The sequence below is a fragment of the Protopterus annectens genome, chromosome 5.part0 (genome assembly GCF_019279795.1).
Source record: "Protopterus annectens isolate FY-2018-M chromosome 5.part0, PAN1.0, whole genome shotgun sequence".
NCBI lineage: Eukaryota > Metazoa > Chordata > Ceratodontiformes > Protopteridae > Protopterus > Protopterus annectens.
Window position 1 is genome coordinate 1,565,351,391 of NC_056735.1, and position 22,292 is coordinate 1,565,373,682.

A 22,292-nucleotide genomic window follows, 5' to 3' on the forward strand; every position below is an offset into this window, starting at 1 on the left:
GGTCACTGCACTGCAAATATGAGTCTGAGATCAGGGAAGAAGTATAAATCTGAGGATATGTCCCCCATGACACAGCATGGCAGGGAGAATATCTCTAGTGTCCCAAAAGATGATACACGGTCACATGGCTCCAAATCATCAAGATCCGGTAAGATGTCCTCAGCATGTTCCTTAGCAATCAGAGCTCATGCCAAAGCAGATCCGGCATGTGCCCAACTGGCATTTGCTGAAAAAGAAGCCATTATGATGTGACAAAAGGCAGAATTGGAAGCTAACCTACATATTCTTCAGTGCCAGAGTGCAGCTGCTGCAGCAGCAGCAGAGGCCGCTGCTTACCTGGAAGCAGATTCATCAGTAAGTGAGATAACTCACTTAGAACCAGAAGTCCCAGAGAAACCTCTCTCCTCTGCTGAACGTACAAGTGAGTACATCCAGAAACTTACTAGTATGCATGCAAGCCAGCAGTCACCTAAGATTATGCAAGGAGAATCCAGTCCAAAGCCAGCAGATGTCCCGAGTATGCGTCAGTCTTGTGATGTGAGCAGTGTTAAACCAACAAAAGAATCAACTGCAGAGCTCCTTAGAAATGGAAATCCAGGACTCCCATTACCACAGCATAAAGATTACATGCCTGAACACCAAAACATACAATATGTCACAAAGAATCTTATCCACAGAGAAATGGTTAACTCAGGTTTCATCAAGTTTGACGACTGTCCAGAAAGCTATTGGGCATGGAAGTCCTCCTTTCTGAGTGCAACTAGAGACTTAAATTTGGCGGCTGCAGAAATGCTGGACTTAATGATAAAATGGTTGGGCAAAGAGTCAGCAGAGCACACAAAAAGTATGTGTAGAGTACACTTAATTTAACCCTTTGGTAGGACTTAACATGGCATGGCAGAGGCTAGAAGAAAGGTATGGTTCACCTGAAGCAACTGAAGGTGCTCTACTGAAAAAGCTTGAAGCCTTCCCCAAGTTGAGTAATAAAGACAATATAAAATTACAACAACTGGGCATTCTTCTTCTAGAAATAGAGTGTGCTAAAGAGGTGGGCTTGTGGTACTAATCCAATAGTGGAGAAACTACCATATACCTTGCAACAAAAGTGGGCATCTGTTGGAGCTAAATACAACGAGGAAAATGGAGTAGCTTTCCCCCCTTTCTTTGTGTTTTCTAGGTTAATTCAGAAGCAAGCAAAGATTAGGAGCAACTCCAGCTTTGCCTTCATTAGCAGCAGTAATCCATCATCCAGACCAGAAAAGCCTTTCAGACCTCATGGTAATACTTCTGTCTTCACACACGAAACAGTTGTACCTTCAAGGGCCACAAACTTTCAAGACAGCAGCAAGGTGAACCCTATAGAAAGTCCTGATAGACAATGCCCAATTCACCAGAAGCCTCATCCTCTGAAAAGGTGCAAAGGGTTTAGAGATAAGCCTATTGAGGAGAGAATATCCTTTCTTAAACAAAATGGCATCTGTTTCAAGTGCTGTAAATCTACTAAGCATATAGCTAAAGACTGTAAAATATCAGTTGAGTGCACAGACTGTGGCAGTGAGAAGCACATAGCGGCCTTACAACCTGCTCCACCCCCACAACCAGCAGGGATGGTAGAAGCCAGGAAAGATCAGGGCTGGGAGCAAAAAGAGGAGTCCCCTTCCTCAATGATGTCTAAATGCACTGAAATCTGTGGCCAAGGTAAAATTCCATGGTCATGTTCTAAAATCTGTTTAGTCACTGTGTATCCCACTGGGAAAAGAGACAAAGCAGTGAAGATTTATGCAGTTCTTGATGAGCAGAGCAACAAATCACTTGCAAGGTCAGACTTTTTCGATATCTTTAACATTAAAACAACTGCGGTTCCCTATACTCTAAAGACATGCGTAGGCATTATGGAAACTGCAGGCAGAAGAGCCATAGACTTTGTTATTGAATCTTTTTATAAGGAAAAGTGATTCATATTACCTACACTGATAGAGTGTGACATGATACCTGATGACAAGTCAGAAATTCCTTCTCCAGAAGTGGCTTATCATCACCCTCATCTCCGCCCAATTGCTCACCTCATTCCAGCTGTTAATTCTGGTGCTTCCATACTTTTGCTTTTTGGAAGAGACATTTTAGAAATGCACAAAGTGTATGAGCAAATTAATGAACCGGTCAAGGCCCCTTATGCTCAGAGACTTGACTTGGGGTGGATCATTGTAGGAGAAGTTTGCCTAGGATCAGCTCACCAGCCAAACAGCATCAGTTCCTTCAAGATGTCCATGTTAACAAATGGCTGCATATCCTTTTTCAGTCCATGCCAGAACAATTTTACTGTTAAAGAAAGCTTTAATAATTTAACACGGTTGTGGGACTCTTCTTCACACAGCAAAGAAGATACCAGCTTTAACATAGAAACTGACAATCTAGGGGTTTAAGTGTTCCAGAAATCAAAGGACGATAATAAACAAGCCTTGTCCATAGAAGATCAAGCCTTTCTCTGGATCATGGACAGAGAGACTTACCAGGATGATAATAACAGCTGGGTGGCCCTGCTGCGATTTTGCATACCTGGGTATCGTTTACCTTGTAATAGAGAACAACACATGAAGCCCCTGAACTCTCTTCGTAGAACCTTACAAAAAAAGCCAAAGGTAAAGAGAGATTTCACAGAATTCATCCAAAGGTGACTGGATAATGATCACACTGAAATTGCAGGACCACTGGATCAAGGTAAAGAACACTGGTATTTGCCAGTGTTTGGTGTTTACCACCCACACAAACCTGATCAAATAAGAGTTGTGTTTGATTCCAGTGCAGAACGTGAAGGTGTTTCTTTAAATAAGGTACTGTTAAGTGGTCCTGAGCTAAACAATACTCTACTAGGGGTCCTCACACACTTTAGAAAAGAGCCCATAACCTTCACAGCTGATGTGCAGCAGATGTTTTACTGTTTTCTGGTGAGAGAGGACCACCGAGATTATTTACGCTTTCTCTGGTACAAAGGTCATGACATAGACAAAGTAGTGGTGGAGTACAGAATGAGAGTACATGCCTATGGCAACAGTCCCTCTCCTGCTGTGGCTATATACTGTATGCATAAAGCTGCCCTAAAAGGAGCTGAACATTATAGACAAGATGCCATACACTTTGTGTTGAGACATTTCTATGTAGGTAATGGACTCACATCTGCTAGCACTCCTGAGAAAGCAATTGACATTCTCAACAAAACAAAGCAGATGCTGGCAGAATCTATTCTCCGGCTTCATAAGGTTGCTTCTAACAGCAAACAGGTCATGGAAGCATTTCCTGCAGAAGATAGAGCTAAGGACCTTAAAGATCTTTGTCTGGGTACAGACTCCCTTCCTCTTCAGAAAAGTTTAGGACTAGGCTGGGCTCTGGAAACAGAACAGCTTTGTTTTTCAGGTCTCTTCACAGGAAAAACCCTTCACCAGAAGAGGAATCATAGCTACTGTGAGCAGCCTTTATGATCCCCTTGGGTTTGTTGCTCCAGTGACTATAAAAGGTAAGGCCTTAGGCCGTGAACTGTCATCTGGGAAATGGGAATGGGATGCATTACTCCCACAAGACAGACTGCATGTGTGGATTCAGTGGAAGGAGTCTTTGCAGGCTTTGAAAGGCTTAAGATACCCAGATGTTATGGGCCTGTTTCACTGACAGTAGCCTGTAAAAAGAACTGTATATTTTTTCAGATGCATCCATCACAGCTATAGGTGCAGTAGTCTACTTGAAAACAACTGATGCAGTAAGTGTATGTCATGTTGGGTTCGTTATGGCAAAGTCTAAGTTAAGCCCTAGACCAGTGCATACAATCCCACATTTGAGGCTATGTGCATCTGTATTAGCAGTAGAACTGTATGAGCTAATCAGAGATGAAATAGACCTGGAACTGGATGTTGTGTGTTAGAAAAATATGTATTAATGTATATGTTTAGTGCTTATTAGAAGCTAAAAGGGGTAACACATTTCATTCTATTTTGTGCACAGCTTAATTCTGTATGAAATTATAAGATGCTTTTTCAAACTGCAGTATGCTTTCTGAAATTGCAAGATGCTCTCTGACCTAGTATTTGCTAGCACAGCAAAATTCATGTTTATGCCTTTTGGAAATGTAGTGAGAAGCAGGTGATTATCTGCTAGGTCAGGAAAATGAATGAATAGTGAATGAATAGAACAATACTGTTTTCTATAATGTGATTAAATATGAACAATCAGCCCTGTTCATGTTATGAGAACATGCACAGCTCCGGAAAAGAAGAGATACATCAGACAAAGACTGCTTGAAGAAATGAACTGTAATCTGTACTTGCTTTGTGCTCGAATTAGCCATAGTACCTTGAATGGTAACATTGCATAGTGGGAAAGTTGTATCTGACCGGTGGTCATCAAGGCCACGTTGTTTTTCTTAGTAAGTTTTTTTGTAAACTTGATATGCCAGCAGAAAATCATGGACAAACAGCTGCTGAGAAATAATATTGAAAGAACTTGTGATTTATTACGTCAGCTTAGTAGGCAATACCTTGTAAGAAATGTTTAAAAGTAGTTTCAGTTCCTGATTCTAGTTAGACAAACTCTGTATTAGCACATTTTTGTCTCCTTGCTGCAATATTAAAGTGCCTTAACCTGAACCTGCAGTGTATTGATCATTTTGAAGTTATTTTTCCTTTGACAGATTGGTCCGCCGGACCGGAAACTCTCACTTCGCCTCAGGTCAGATGGGCCAGGTGGCATGAAACTGTACAGGGAAGAAACCACATCGGTTCTTCTGCTTTGAAAGACCTCCGACTGAATTGTTGTTCAAAAGAGGCCAGCCACTTTTCTGATCTGCGACTGGAGGACAAGTTGCTGTACGAACCAGGAGTGGGTCAATCACGGAGGCTCAGGTAAGGTGAGATTTAACTTTTTTCTGTTTTAGATCAGGGACTTGATTGGAAATATCTGTCAGGAGATTTGTTGTTGTACAAGTCAGGGACAGAAAGATTGCAGTCTTGTCATAGATCAGTGAAACAGAATAGGTAAGACAGTTATTCTAGATAAACTGTGAAACAGAAAAATCGTGGTACCACGTGAGAATAAGAAGGGTTACGTAACATTTTTTTAACAATCAGAACAATATGGGTAATAAGTGCACAAAAAGTTCCCAAAATCCACTGCTAACCAAAGATGCAAAATATATGCAATTACAGCGTGACGACAATGTTAGATACTATACAAAATGTGTTAATAAATATTAATTTAATGGTAAATTAGAAAAATCCTCGCTTATTAAACTTGTCAAACAGCTTAATACAGATGCAAACGGTCAGGTAAAAAGGCAACGTCAATTGGGTATTCCTCAGGCACACAGGTGGATTGAGGAAGCAAACCAAAGAGAACAGAAAAGTAATAATTCAAAAGCTATGTTTCTAGATAAAGAAGACAATAATTTGGTGATAGCATCAGCCCCTCCACCCCCTCCGCTTCCCGCACCAGAATATGAAGCGAGTGGACAAGCTAATCCACCTCCGTTATACCCGGCTGTTACCGCAAAGCCAAGACAGTATGTTAGAGATCCCATCGAGACTAGGTCTCGAACACGTAACTTAAGAGGGGATACTGAGTTATATGAAATAAACAAAAATTCACGAGCTATGAGTGAAGAAGAGATATGTCCACTCATAGAAGTACCAAATCTGCAGGCAGGACAAGCAGGACAGGACCCAACTCTCCTAGTATATAGACCGTGGACAACAGAAGACATCCGGAAAGCCACAGAGGGAATTCCCCATCCAAAAGTTAATTTTAGAAAATTCATAAAATTACAGGGCATGAGGTTAAGTTATCATTTGAATGGAGAAGAAGTAGAAAAAGTAGTTAGACAAATTGTAGGTCCAGAATGGCACATGATCAGTGGCAACTGGAATCCCCGTGATGCAGAACATAAGCCACTCCCACATAGTAATGCAGAACTAGATAACAGAGTGAAAGGTCTGACAGACCGAATCACTGAGAAATGGAAGCCTAGGGCAGACTGGACTTGCATTAATCAATGCATTCAACAGGAAGGTGAAACTGTTGACAGATATTATGCTAGATTATTAGAGTGTTTTAATAACCATTGTGGAATGCAGGTACTTGAAGATCAAACACATGATTCCCCATATGAACAGCAATTAAAGAATGCATTTTTGAAAGGCAGTATTTTGCCTATAAGCAGCTTTATTACAAAGCACATGGTAGACCATCGTGCAAGTAGCTTACAGTCACTACTTGAATATGCTAGGCATGCCGAAAGGCATTTTAATAGTAAAAAGAAAAAGAAAGCCCAAGTATTTGCTGTAGAAGACAGAGCAGAAGTTTATGTAGTACAGTCCAGGAAAAAGGGGAAGAAAAATGCCCAGGGAAACAAACAATCTGACAAACGATCAGAAGAGTTTGAAGAGAGAAAGAAAAGGGGTGAGTGTTTTAAATGCAGAAAAAAGGGACATTTAGCAAGGGATTGCAAGCAAAACAAGAAGGTGGCCATGGAGGATAAGGAGGGTGAGGACTGGCTATATGATAGTCAAGAATCACTAGAAGGGAATAACCAAGAAAAGACAAATGCAAATGTGATAGAGGGAGTAGAAATTGTGATAGAAGAAATAGAGGAAGTATAAGAAATCACCGATGGTGAAGAAAGTGAAATTTTGGACTTGGCATTATTGAGCCTAGAGCTCTATTTAGCAGACACAAAACCGGAAGTTACACTTCTGGTAGAGGGGAGGGAAGTTAAATTCCTGTGTGACTCAGGGGCTTCACGAACCCTGATACATCCTTCCAAACTACCAAAAAATTCAGAATCACTTGATTACATATTAGTGAAAGCAGCTAATGGACAGCTGTATCAGGAGCCACTCTCCCATAATATAGCAATAACTGACCCTGTTTCAGGGATGACCCAGAAAAGCAAAACTGTTGTTTCTGCAAAATGCCCAGTGAACCTTTTGGGCAGAGATCTTATGCGGATATTTGGCATAGCAGTACTACCAACTATGCAGGGTATGGAAGCACAGTAACAAATGGATACTTTTGTGGTGCGACCGGAGGGTGAAACATTTTATTGGTACAGCCAGGACTTAGTCACGACTGGTCCAGGGGCAGTAACCGAAAAACTGATGAACATAGCCATCAGTAAGTTCTCCTCCCTTGACACTGATAAACAGCATTTGTTGCACTGTACTCTGTATTATTGTAGCACACTAGGACCTGATAAGGAATATGAGCAAGAACTGTTTAAAAACCATGCAAACAGATTAGTATTACGTAATCTGTACTAGGACACAGAAGGGAACAGTGTAGTCAGCTGTTCATTGCCCCAGGAGTTCTTTGCACTCTATAAATTTAATCGATTACCACATGTTAGTTTAACTAAAGACAAGAATGTGAGATGGGCAGATCTTGGAGAAAAAGTCACTAAGTGGGAAAAACAAACAGAGTTAGAATTATCAGAACAGGGAGTACAAAAGCAGAAGCTAAATTGGATAATGCAGAACACACCCAGCTGTACACTTGCAGTCTAGCGAGGACAGCTGATTAGCACTCTTACTAGAAGAGGAAGAAAAAGCTTTACGGAGCATACCAGAAACTCTCTGGTCAACAGGGAAATCAGATATAGGACTAATTCGTACAGCAGGATCAGTTACCATTATGCCAAAATCAGCATTTAGACCTCAAAAGAGACAGTATCCCTTAAGGAAGGATGCAGAAATAGGAATCAAACCTATCATAGCAGCTTTACTTAAGGAAGGAGTACTGGTAGAATCTCCTGATTCACCATGTAACACACCCTTATTTCCTGTTAGGAAAGCAAACGGGGAATGGCGTATGATCCAAGACTTACAAGCTGTTAATGATGCAGTAATACCTAGAGCACCTATGGTGCCAGATCCACACACCTTGTTGAATTATTTAAAACCTCAACAGAAGTATTTTTCTGTGGTAGATATTAGCAATGCGTTCTTTTCAATACCGATACACCCTGACAGCCAACATTGGTTTGCATTCACATTTCAGGGGAAAAGGTACACATACACGCGACTACCACAGGGGTATTGTGAAAGCCTAACAATATTTGCACAAGAGATGGCAAGCAACTTGGCAGGATTTAGCCCACCAAAAGGCAGCCAAATTCTACTTTATGTAGACGACATCCTGCTGGCAGCCCCCACCCAGCAAGAATGCAGGGAAGATACCATAGCATTACTACAATTTCTAGCCACTCAAGGACACAAAATAAACAAAAACAAATTGCAGCTTTGGAGAAAACAGGTTAAATACCTGGGATATGTAATATCCAAAGAAGGCAGAACATTGGATGAAGCTAGAAAAATAGCAATTTTACAAGCACCCAAACCGACTACCAAGAAGGAAATGATGTCCTTCCTGGGCACGACTAATTTCTGTCAGAGTTGGATTCCAAACTATGCTTTGGAATCTGCTCCACTGACCAACTTAATATATAAGAAGCCTATGGCAGCACAAGATTTATTACAATGGACACCAGAAGCAGAATCAGCTTTCTGCAAACTGAAACAACTGATAGCATCCTGATTAGTTTTAGGATTACCAAACTATCATAAACATTTTTCCAAACTGTAGATTGTAAGCAAGGTTACATGACATCAGTGTTAACACAGCAGCATGGGGATAAGCAATGCCCCATAGCTTATTATTCATCACAGCTGGACCCAGTGGCGCGATCCCTGCCCCACTGTGTACAAGCAGTAGTTGCAGCTGCAATGGCAGTACAGGCTTCGGCCTCAGTAGTGTTGTTCCACCCTCTCACATTGAGAGTGCCTCATGCAGTTGCAATTATTTTACTGCAAGAAAAAGTAGCATATCTTTCTCCTGCTAGACATCTTTCCTGTATGACTATACTCTTGAGCCAACCTCATATGACAATTGAACGATGTACAACTTTAAACCTGTCTACCTTGCTTCCGACCCCTGCAGATGGCACACCACACAGCTGCCTGCAGGAGATTGAGCAAAAGACACTGCCTAGAAAAGATCTAATGGATGTTCCCTTGGATGATGCCGAGGTGACATATTACATGGACGGCTCATGCAGAAGGGGTCCTACAGGACAGAATCTAGTGGGGTATGCAGTAGTTTCTGATACTGAGATTTTAGAAGCAAAGTCTTTACCACACAACTTATCTGCACAGGCAGCAGAATTGATTGCTTTGACAAGGGCATGTACCTTGGCAAAGGATAAATGTGTGAACATTTTTACTGACAGCCAGTACGCTTTTTCTACTGTACATGTTTTTGCACAACAGTGGAAAAATAGAGGAATGATAACATCTACTGGTAAACCGATTAATCATGCGCAATTTATTTTAGATTTGTTAAAATCTATTCAGTTACCTCAGAAAGTAGCTATTTGTAAATGCATAGCTCATACTAAGTAACAGGATAGGATTTCAAAAGGTAATGCGAGAGCTGATACAGCTGCAAAGCAGGCAGCTTCAGCTTCAGAAGTATTTCTTTTGAGTGAGGAATTACAACCTTCTGAGATTTTAGATTTAGAAATGTTAAAAACAATGCAGACACTTACTACAAATGTAGAAAAACAGAAATGGATAAAATGAGGAGCAATTCTTGAGAAAGGGCTGTACATCTCCAAAGAAGAAAAAACAATTTTGCCGTCTAACTTGTTTAGATATGCAGCTTTGTTGAGCCATGGGCAGGGCCATGTCTCAACAGGGGGGATGGTACAGTTAGTGAACCGAGTGTTCACTGCATATGGATTTACAAACTACACAAAAAATTTTTGCGCAGCATGCCATGTTTGTAACAGGCATCATGCACAGGGGGCACTGAAGCCTAAGCAAGGGAGTTTCCCAACACCACCGTAACCGTTCCATACTATCTGTATGGATTTCATAGAACTAAACAAATGTGAAAATAAGAAATATTGTCTTGTCATTATAGATATGTTTTCCAAATGGGTGGAAGCTTTTCCGACCAAAAATCCAGATGCAGCTACTGTTGCAAAAGTCCTCGTTAAAGAAATTATTCCTAGATTTGGCATACCGGAAAAGATCTACAGTGACAATGGCACACACTTTGTAAATCAAACCATACAACAGTTGAGCTGATATTTCGGAATTTCTTTAAAGAACCATTGTGCATACCACCCCCAATCTGCAGGATTAGTAGAGATGCATAATGAGGTTTTGAAAAATAAACTTAGGAAATTGATTAGCGAGACACAGAAGAACTGGGTGCACTGCCTGCCTCTGGCATTGTTGAGCATGAGAACTGTTCCAAATGCAAAGGGGTTAACTCCTTTTGAAATACTGTTTGGGAGGGCATATTATATACCTCAGTGGAAACCTCTCATGCCTGCAGACCAGGAGGCTGACAGTTCACTTGCAGAGTACATGAGACGACTTCTAAGTAATAAACAACTTTTGCAGTTGAATTCTGTTTCAGATAAAGAACAAACCAAACCATCGGAAGCAGCAGTAGTCCCAGGCACGTGGGTCTGGGTGAAGGTCATTAAGAAAAGAAATTGGGCCACACCGAAGTGGGAAGGGCCACACCAAGTGCTACTGTCAACACCCACTACAGTCAAGATCACAGAGAGAGCATCCTTGATTCATCTGACACACTGTAAATTGGTTAAAAACTTTGAACTGGACAAAAAACTTGTTACTGTTACACAAGAACAAAATGACCAGATACAGAGCAAATAGAAATGCTGAACAACCTCAGAAGTATTGCATGATCATTCTGTTGACCATATTGATAACATTAATCTTTTTGTTGTGGCCTTTCCTTTTTCCAGCCACACGAGCTGAACTGAATAAACGTGAATCATTCATAGACTGGCATCTGAACTTTAACACTTACCAAGCAATTAAATATGTGTATGCTGAAACTTTTAATGTTACAAATTGCTGGATCTGCACAGCTATACCAACAGCATACGGGGGATTATTAATGACTGCTGTCCACCTAGGGGTCAATGAGACCTGGGAAAATTTGCTTTTTGATACTACAACTGTAAAATCACAAGACAAAATAGCATTGTACCTGCCTGTTACACAAAAGGGAATTGTATGTTTTTACAAAAATGATACTGTCCAGGTAGGTTGGAGTAATTGTAATGTGACTATTCCTTACAAATGTTATACCAAAGCCAATAATGCAGGTTATATCTGTGATACAAAATATGACTCATATCTCAAGTCGATTCATAAGACTATTGATGAGATACAGCGTAATCCTGTACTTTTAAAACAACTATCTATTATTAATAAGAAAGTGTTTCATGCAAGGCAAGCGTATATTAATACTAAAGTAGGGAATTGTTATTTTGTTTGTGGGAAAAAGGCATACAAATGGTTACCTGAGAACTGGTCCGGCAGTTGTTTTTTGGGTTACCTGGTTCCGGCCATACGACACACTGCAGTCTTACCTCAGGGAAAGATTCGAAATGTCAGAGAGGTCACCAAGAAAACCAGAAATCCAATCAGAAGGCCTGAAAATCCAGTGGGATGAATTGAAGCAGGCTGGAGAAACCATAATTCCATAAAAAATAAAGACAAACTGACACACATGGACTTGAGTGACACTATCATATCGTGGGCAGGTATAGCCCCTGCATATGGCGCAGTGAAATCGATTTGGGAGCTGAGAAAACTGTCCCAACTTCTTGAAGTAATGAGTAATGCAACTTTTTCTGCTCTCGAGTTAATGACTGATGAACTGAATGCTATGAGAACTGTGGTGCTTCAAAACCGCATGGCTCTTGACTTCCCCTAGTGGTGAAAGGTGGTATGTGCGCTTTAATAAAAGAGGAGTGCTGTTCATATATTCCTGACAACTAGCATGAGATAAACGACCATCTTGAGGTGATTCAGCAAGTGTCGGCCATGACCAAACCAGGCCCAAACCCACTGATGGACTTTTTCCAGAATTTGTTTGGGGGGTGGGGTAGCATCCTAATGAACATCCTGATTGCCATTTGTGTGGGATTACTCCTATTAGGCGTGTGCGTTTGTTGTGGTATTCCTTGCATGAAAAGATTGATCAAAGATTTTATAGACATGTCAGTTTCTGAGACTTTATATCAAAGTACTGAAATTGAAGAACTTTTGAAGAGTGAAACACTTTCATAAGTTTAAACTGAATGACTCTCTTAACTGCAAATTCTAAACAGAAAGAGGTTAGGAGAAGTACAACTGTTTATGCTTTTGAAAATAGAATAAAAGTATCAACAGGGGGGAAATGTTAGAAAATATGTATTAATGTATATGTTTAGTGCTTATTAGAAGCTAAAAGGGTTAACACATTTCATTCTATTTTATGTACAGCTTAATTCTGTATGAAATTATAAGATGATTTTTCAAACTGCAGTATGCTTTCTGAAATTGCAAGATGCTCTCTGACCTAGTATTTGCTAGCACAGCAAAATTCATGTTTATGCCTTTTGGAAATGTACTGAGAAGCAGGTAATTATCTGCTAGGTCAGGAAAATGAATGAATAGTGAATGAATAGAACAATACTGTTTTCTATAATGTGATTAAATATTAACAATCAGCCCTGTTTGTGTTATGAGAACATGCACAGCTCCGGAAAAGAAGAGATACATCAGACAAAGACTGCTTGAAGAAATGAACTGTAATCTGTACTTACTTTGTGCTCAAATTAGCCATAGTACCTTGAATGGTAACATTGCATAGTGGGAAAGTTGTATTTGACTGGTGGTCATCAAGGCCACGTTGTTTTTCTTAGGAAGTTTTTTTTGTAAATTTGATATGCCAGCAGAAAATCATGGACAAACAGCTGCTGAGAAATAATATTAAAATAACTTGTGATTTATTACGTCAGCTTAGTAGGCAATACCTTGTAAGAAATGTATAAAAGTAGTTTCACTTCCTGATTCTAGTTAGACAAACTCTGTATTAGCACGTTTTTGTCTCCTTGCTGCAAGATTAAAGTGCCTTAACCTGAACCTGCCGTATATTGATCATTTTGAAGTTATTTTTCCTTTGACATTGTGAAATTCTTTACAGACAGTAAAACCGTCCTGGGGTACATCTGCAATACCTCTAGAAGATTCTTTCTGTATGTCTCTAACCGAGTAAATAGAATCAGACAAGTAACTCATCCTGATCACTGGTTCTACATACCCACAGAGCAAAACCTTGCTGATTATGCTACAAGGCCCACACAGATAGCCTGCCTTCAGAACACTATATGGTTCTCAGGCCCTTTGTTTCTTTACCAGCCAGTTAAAGACAATTCAAATGACACGGCTACTGGTTATCCTCTCATAGAGCCTGAAGCTGATCCTGAGATTAAACCAGCAGTTGCAAGCTTCAGCACTAGAGCCTCTGATTCCACTATTCATTCACATTGTTTTGAAAGATTTTCAAAGTGGAAGACACTAGTTGAAACTATAGCCAGACGTATTCATATTGCCAAAAGTTTTCAGAGAAAATCAGATAGCTCTCTACTTAGAGGCTGGAAAAGTTTTCATCAGCAAGTTAGCTTAGAGGAACTTTCAAAAGCAAAGAATGTAATCATCTCTTCTGTTGAGCACAAACACTTCTAAAAGGAATATGACTGTGTAAAAGAGCAAACGGCATTGCCAAAACAAAGTCGTCTTTAGAAGTTTAGTGCTGTTATAGATCAAGATGGACTGCTGAGAGTTGGCGGACACTTGTCCTTTGCAACATTGACTGAACAAGAGAAGCAACCACTTATCATCTCCCACAATCATCACATTGCTACACTGATTGTGAGATATTACCATAACCAAGTGGCTCATCAAGGACGTCACATAACAGAAGGTGCAATCAGAGCTGCAGGTTTCTGGATCCTTGGTGGTAAATGCCTGACATCTGCAGTTATTCACAAATGTGTTATCTGTCATAAACTGAGAAAGGGATTAGAAAGTCAAAAGATGGCAGATTTACCAGAAGATAGAGTGACTCCTGAACCACCATTCACTAGCGTGGGTATTGATGTTTTTGGTCCGTGGAAAGCGGTAACCCGCCGCGCTAGAGGAGGTAGTGCTGACAACAACAAATGCTGGGCAGTACTTTTTACATGTCTGTCTACACGGGCTGTACACATAGAACTGATTGAATCTATGTCAGCTTCCAGTTTTATTAATGCCTTGAGAAGATTTTTTTCAATCCGTGGCCCAGCAGAGTTACTTCGCTCTGATAGAGGGACAGACTTTGTGGGAGCTTGTAAGGAACTGAATATTTGTGCAGGTGATACAGCAGTACGAGATTATCTACAAGACAAAGGATGCACTTGTGTCTTCAATCCTCTGCACTCATCTCATATGGGAGGTGCTTGGGAAAGACTAATAGGTGTAGCTAGATGCATCTTGGATGCAATGTTGCTCCAAGATAAGCCTACTCGTCTGACCCATGAGAGTTTAAGTACCTTTATGGCGGAAGTTATGGCTATTATGAATGCAAGACCTTTAGCACCAGTGTCAAATGATCCAGATAATCCTGCGGTTCTTACACCAGCCATGCTTTTGACTCAAAAGGCAAACTCTTTGTTGGCTCCTTCTGGTAACTTCGAAACAGCAGGCCTTCATGTAAAACAATGGAAGCAAGTTCAGAGTCTTGCTGACACCTTCTGGCAAAGATGGAAAAGAGAATACTTGTCCACCTTACAAAGTCACAGAAAGTGGACCCGAGACTATCCAAACATTAAAGCAGGTGATGTTGTGCTAATGAAGGACAGTGAAAAATGCAGGAATGAATGGCCTGTGGGACCTATCATTGACACGTTGCCAAGCAAAGATGGTAAAGTGAGAAAGGAGGAAGTAAGAGTTGCCAAACAAGGAACTGCTAAAGTTTATTTGACGCCAGTCTCAGACATTGTAGTTCTTGTTTCTGAAAATGGTTAAAAAGTGTTATGGTGTGTAGTAATATTAATAAGTGTAGTGGCATCCCGTAATACGCCAGGCAGGGAGTATTCTGCCCTTCATAGCAATTCAGGCAGTTTATATTATAGTTGTACAGTTTGAGCATTTTTGATCTGTTGCTGCCATCTAGTGGTCTTTTATTTATAACAGCTAGATTAACTTGGGTAGCGTTCAAAAGACATGCGTGTGTAAATGGGCGTGCCTTCATTGAAGGTTGGGCGGCGAGCAGGCACCTCGGCATTTCGTAAAAAAATCTACTGCCAATCATTAGCAGACCGGAATTCCGCTGTGGTGACCCCTTACCAGGAAAAGCCGAAAGACAAACAACAACAAACAACAAAAGATTAACTTGTTTTACAGCATTATAGCAAGCCTCAGGAAGTGATGTAACTCAGTCAGGAAGCAGCTTTCTTTCACTTCTAGCCCTCATGAAGTGCAGTCATGATCTTCTTTTTCCAGGCCCTGGCATTCACATCTCCTGTAAGTAATTTGTATGTTGTAATTCTTTGTATTTAGAAGTGCTGAATATTGTATATATTCTGATATGTTGCTATTTGTATTGTGTTGCAGTTTTACAAGTATTAAAGTTAAGAAATCTCAGTAAAGCTACAAGAAACCCTGATTCTTTCGCTTATTGGATTTTCTTAAAGTGTTAAGCTGTCCATTTAGCTGTACTACGCCTCGCACAGTGCTGCGAAAATGGAACATATATATATATATATATATATATATATATATATATATATATATATATATATATATATGGGTTATCTTCATTTGACTGAAAGCTCATTTGACTAAGACCAAATGACTGAAACTTCATTTCACTGACACTTCATTTGACTGACAGTTCATTTGACTGACAATTAGTACTGGCGGCATCTAGAGCACTGTAAGGCAAGTAAAAGGAATATGTCCTTTTCCCTACTGTAGTGTGACCCTCGAGTTAGTATATATAGTTAGGGGGTGTGTGAGGGGCACAGTCCCCCGCACTGGGGGGTTTGGGGGGTGCAGCCCCCCACTTACTTTGGTTTTACTAAACAATATAAAACCAAAAGACGAGAATATAACATGAAACTAAGTGGGGGGCTAAACCCCCCACAACCCCAGTGTGGGGGGCTGTGTCCCCACCCCCCCAACAATATATACTAACTCTAGGGTCGCACTACAGTGGGGAAAAGGGCATATTCCTTTTACTTGCCTTACAGTGCTCTAGACACTGCCAGTACTAATTGTCAGTCAAATGAACTGTCAGTCAAATGACGTGTCAGTGAAATGAAGTTTCAGTCATTTCGTCCGACTAAAATGTTTGTCAGTCAAATGAGCTTTCAGTCAGATGAAGGTAACCCATATATACATATATATATATATATATATATATATATATATATATATATATATATATATATATATACACACACACACACACACACGCATGCACACACGCGCACACACACACACACACACACACACACACACACACACACACACACACACACACACACATATGCATTGATACATGAACAAAAAAGAATGGAAATCTACAGCCAAATACATATTTTCATAGATTCACAGTATATTATCAAGTATTAGGTCAAGAAGCTTAAAAAAAGCTCCACAATGTCTGGACTCTGTAGGTAAAAGACAGAAACACATTTGTCTCAAACCTCCTTCACAAGCTTAAATCTATCCCAAGGTGCTACCACCTTTAAATTGATATATTTAGTTAAAATATTGATGGGGCCAAAATTCCATCTGTGATACTGTCCTCCTTTCCTGTTTGGGTGAATGTGTTTTAGTGTTTCTGCTATACACTTTCAGAGTTTAGTGTTTCCACATAAAAGATTATGTACTACTCCTAGTATGAAAGCCATGATTCTCTGGCTATCTAAGGTAGATGTTCAGTTTGTTTAGAGATTAATTATGCCACTACTGTATTCTGTGTTTAACTGGAATTTGTTCAAGAGGGTGTCATACACCTAGCACTCTTTTTGTTTACATTCTCATCCTGTTTTAACAGTAAATTACATATCCAAATGTTAAATGAGTATTGGTTATAACTTAAGAAAGGATTCAAGCAGAAACGGATCAAATATTGTTTTGAAGGTAAAAGAGACTTGTTTTCCAAAGAAGGATAAATTACCTGAAAATTGTAACAGAGTGTCTAGTCTTATATTGTATTACATTTCTTTAAAATCAATAATCCTTTGAGATAAATTTCCTTGAACTGTTTTTAGGGAGTCAGCAAGACAAAAATTAATCCAAAATCTTGGATTCAATTTCAAATGCTGTCTCTTGTTTTTTTTGCTATTAAATTTTGGGCCATCCTACTTTGAAACATCTGTCACAATTATGTGTGTTTTGCCAGCTTTATGACATAAATGCTTTAGTCCTGTGTACACTCAGACCACGTGATTTCAACTAGAAGCCTGGCCACTCAACCAGACAGCCAATGAGGGGCTGAAGTATGTGTCCAGTTCCATCTCATCCATTCTGGGAAGAGGCTCAATGAAACTCCCATGAAAGAAGCATCACCAGAGGGTCAGCTTCAGATGTGTATTTTGCACATGAAAAGTAGGACTCAGATAATGAGCCACACCAAGGACTGCACCACATTCTAACTCAACAACAGTGGCGTAGAAACTCACATTTACTGTGGAGCTTGGAAGATCATGCATTGTACCTTGTCTGCAACCCAACAAGGAAGAGTGTTAGGAACATAGAAAACTACCTAATCCTAATCCCAACCAAATAATATCCAAGAGGAATAAAGTATCAGTGGGTGAAAGAGGCCTGAAGTTCACGTTGGACAACTCTCAAACACTTTCCTTAATATGAGGAACAAAGTAAAATCTAATTACAGGCTTTCCAAGCTGGCTGCATACTCATCAATTTAGCTTAACTGCAGTGTGAAAAAGAAACTGATACATAAGTGCTAGTAATTCTGCTTGTTTTAGTAAAATTCAGTTACTGGCTAGTAAGTACATTGCCTGGATGCCAGCAAAGAAGAAACCTAGAGAGCCTGAAAAAAAATAAGTTAGAAAAGGTGAAGAGAAAACAATGACTGGAAAGAATCCTGCAGCTGTTCAGCAAAAGGCAGTTCAGACTCCAGCTCTGGTACAAGAGATGGTTTCCAGTAACCTAGAGGAAAATAATACAAATGTGCTCAGAGTTGATTAAAATAAACGAAACCTTGAAGGAGTATAACAGATCAAATAATAAAAAGCTGGAAAATGGAAGAAGCTTTAAACAACTATTCAGATGAACTGATAAAACTGCAAAAATCAGAGATCAAATGAAGAAAAGGCTGGCTAAGTATGAGACTACCCAAGAAAAGCGGTTTCAAAAAATGGTAGAGTTAGAGAACAGAGCACACAGACAAAACTTGAGATTTTCTGCTGTGCAAGAGAAACTGGAAGGAACAGACTGTATTAATTTTATGAAAGCACAAATAAGTAACTGGACTGGTATGCCACAGCAGGATTTGTTAATTTAAAGGGCACATTGTGTGCATGCTCCAAATCTGGCCATGAGAAAACAGCCAAGACCTGTATTAGGACAGATACAATCATACCAGTAGAAAGAGTTGATCTTGACAAAACTGTGGCAGAATGACAAAATATTAAAAATTGGAGACAGTAGAGGGTTTGTGGAAAATGATTCTTCAGTGTACACCAGACAGAAGAAAAGGGAGAAGCAAATTTATCCCAGCAATCAGGGAATGTTGAGAGGCAGGTGTGAGATTCAAGCTGCTGTATCCAGCTGTCTTTAGCATATTTTTTGTCCTGGAGGATCAAAGTCATTTTTCAGTTCAGAGCAGACTAAGAGGGAAATAGGTTCCTAGGGTTATAGGTATATACTCGACTAATGGGCACCAGGGACTTTATAAGCCTAGCCACACAACCCAACCCAATTGCATCCCCTGGTAACATGTACATCTTAATGGGGGGTTATGTTAGTTAGGAGGTTGATAAAAAGTTATGGTGGGGGGTATGGTAGTTATATATTTACTGTTGTTCTCTATCTATAAGAGTCATGGGGGCCAGCCCAGGGATGAATTTGCAATTTCCCATTCAATGGTAAAAGTTACACTTGAACAGGGTTAGAGATGGACACTGCTTCACATGGATAGGGAGTATATTCCACAGCATGTGGATCCTTTGAGTCTTATACTTGTCTTGCAAGCATGTTCTGTTTATGTCACAAGTAAAGTTCAAATCCCTGGATCTGGTGTTTCTGGTGCTGCTTGTTTTGTGAATGTGCAAAAGATCCATCAAGGCTGGATCTAAGGATGCTTTATATGACGTGCACAGATCACCTGTCAATAAGCTGTAGGGACCAAGTATAGAGACAGGGCTCTAAGGCAATCTGTATAGGGCAGTGTGTTAATACCTTGTATTCTCTTGATGAGGAACCTCTGTGGGCATTCCAGCCATTAAATATCCCTTATAAGGTACATGATGAAGGGGGCATTGTACTCAGTGATGGGTCTGATAAGGGATGAGTAAAATGATACTATAACTTCCTTGGACCTGGATTTCATACCATTACTTAGAAGTTGGAGAACATAGAATGATTTTCTTAATACCATGTTGGTCAAAGACCAGATTACTGTCTACATATGTTCCCAGATCTCTAACTACTGGGTCAACTATCAATGGAGTGATTTGCCTAGCCGGCATTTTCTCAAAAGTTACTTTAATGCACTTCTTTGCATTTGTTTTAATACATGCTTTGGCACCAGTCATTTGTCTGTGTTAGACCCTCTTGCAGGATGGTAGTGTTATGTGGGAATTTATGATAGCTCCCAATTTGCACTCATGTGAACTTGGTGAGCCAGGGGCACTTGACATTAGTCTTGACCTCTGAGAAGGAGATGCCAAACAGGAGTGAGCCCAGCATGGAGCCCAGTGGTATTTTACTAGTGACCTATTTCTTGGTGGAAGTGGTCTCACCAATCCTAACTTCTTTCATCCTATCTGTGAGCCAGCTGGCAATCCAGTGAGCTGTGTAGGGGTTTATGCCTAGTTCAATGAATTTGTCCACAATACCTGAGTTGGGTATTGTGTCAAATGCCTTAGTAAGGTGTAGGTAGGAGGTATGCACTGTTTCCCCTTCATCCATTGCCTTAGTTACATTCTCAAAAAAGTCTGCCAGGTTAAGTAAGCATAACCTTCCTTTGACAAAACCAAACTGATGAGTCTAGTGTCTGTAGGCTGCTAATGTCTTTATTGATTATTTCCATGATAATTCATTCCATGGTTTTGCATACTAGACTAGTCAGACTAATGGATCTGTAGTTTCCAGAGTGAGTTAACGGTCCATCCTTGCGAAGGGGGATAACCATTCCCAACCTCCATTCACTTGGTACGTAGCTTGTTGTTAGGCAGTAGTTGAAAAGTGACTCAAGTAGTCCTGATAAGTCATGTTTCAGGCTATTTAGGAAGCAAACTGTTGGGTTCTATTTAGGCTGTGTTTGTATCCTTAGTGAGCACCACTATGACCTGCTCTCTGATGATAGTTGGTGTTTTATGCTAGTGGGGATTTCATAAAGGGTGGGGGTGGGAGTAGGGGTTAAAGTTTTAGCTGAATCTGTCGGCCAATGGATTTGCTGTGTCACTCTGCTCAGTGAAGATGGTACAATTTACTACTAGTTCAGCATACTGTTGTGTGCTACCTTTGAGATCTTGGACATAGCTTTTGTGGTTGTCTTTAGCCTGAGAAGCTATTGGCCTTGTTGAATTTAATTAATCTTCTTAGTTTCCTGTTTAGTTTTATTGGTGAGCTCTTCTCATTATGAGAGTTGCTGTTTCTAACTTTGGCCATGCCTTTTTTTCCTTTTGTTATATACTGTGTTAAAATTTGGATTCCATCAGTGCAGTTTGTTTTGGTGGTTGTTTTGGGCATACTGCTGGTAGGTACAGCAGCCTCTATACAGCCATTTACATGTTTACATGTACAGTGTTTCTATGAATAATTCTGCATAGGCTATTATGTACCCTGGGTTGGGTGGAGCACTGAATTTTGACAAACTGTCACTTGATAGGATGTAGTTTTCTTTAGAATAGTTTCTAACTTTAACATGTTTTGTTTGATTTTCCAAGCTGAGTCTTATTTTGAATGAGACAGCTTTGTTATCCAACTTCACCAGTGAGGACGTGATGTGGGGGAGGGGGCTGCAGCACTCTCCCAAATTGCTAAGAACAAGGTCCAGTATGTTTGAACTTCTGGTTGAAGTGCACACTAACTGATCAAGGGCATTTGTATTAATAAAGTCCAAAAAACATTGTGTCTACAGGTAGGTGGCAGTGAATGTTCCCAGTCTATGGAGGGATAATCAAAGTCTATCATGAATAGAGTGTTTGATTGGATGGAGAGTGCCTCCAGTAGGTATTGATAAGAGCTGTGGGAATTTTGAGACATAGATGGTGACCTTTAGCTTGCTAATGTATGGAAGGGACTCTATCCAAGGTGATTTTCACATGGATGAAATCTAGGGTATCATCCTTGAGATATACTTGTTGCTAATGTAGATGAAGACACCTCTAGCTTTAGTGCCTGTCTGTGCTACTGATGGTCTAAATGTGTGGAAAGCACTGTAGCCTTACAGTCCTGGAGTATTTTTGTGGTTTTAAACCAAGGTCATTAACAGCACAGATGTCTATATTCTCCAGAGTAAGGACAGCTTGTAGGGTGTGCAGTTTTTTGATAAGGCACCTAGCATTGAACAGTAACACCTTTAGGTTCCTTTGGGTTTTATTTGCTATGCCAGTAGGTTTATCACCTTGGCATTACCTAAAAAAGGCTCTATGGGGATGGATAAAATTTTAGCCAAAATCTGGATGCCCAGAGGGGACAGGTGCAGGCCATCTTTAGTAAAGCAACATGCTCTGTTAACCATGTCATCCCAGCCTGACAGATATTGAATCTCCCTGGAATGACACTGGAAACTAAGTCAGTTGTTAAAGTAAATCATTTTTTATTCATAAAAGACATACCATACTAATCATATCAGTCTGAGACACATATTCAGAGAGGTCCATAATGTCTGTCTTCATATAATCTAGAGAGGTATGTTTCAGGTCAATTATGTCCACATGGACTATAATAGAATTATACTGGCACCTGTGGTGCAATGACTTGATTGAGTGCACCTTGGTGAATCCTGGCTCCAGATAATAAACTAACCGTAATCTTCTTCTTATCCAGTTTTGGTAAGTGGGGCATCTGTGTGTCATACAATGGAGTCGGATGGGATGGGTGCTGATGGGATGTGATTTCTGCTCAGTGCTCTGAATGTCAAAATAAAGAAATTTAATGAAGCACTGGTAAACGGCGGAAGTAACTATGACTCTCTTA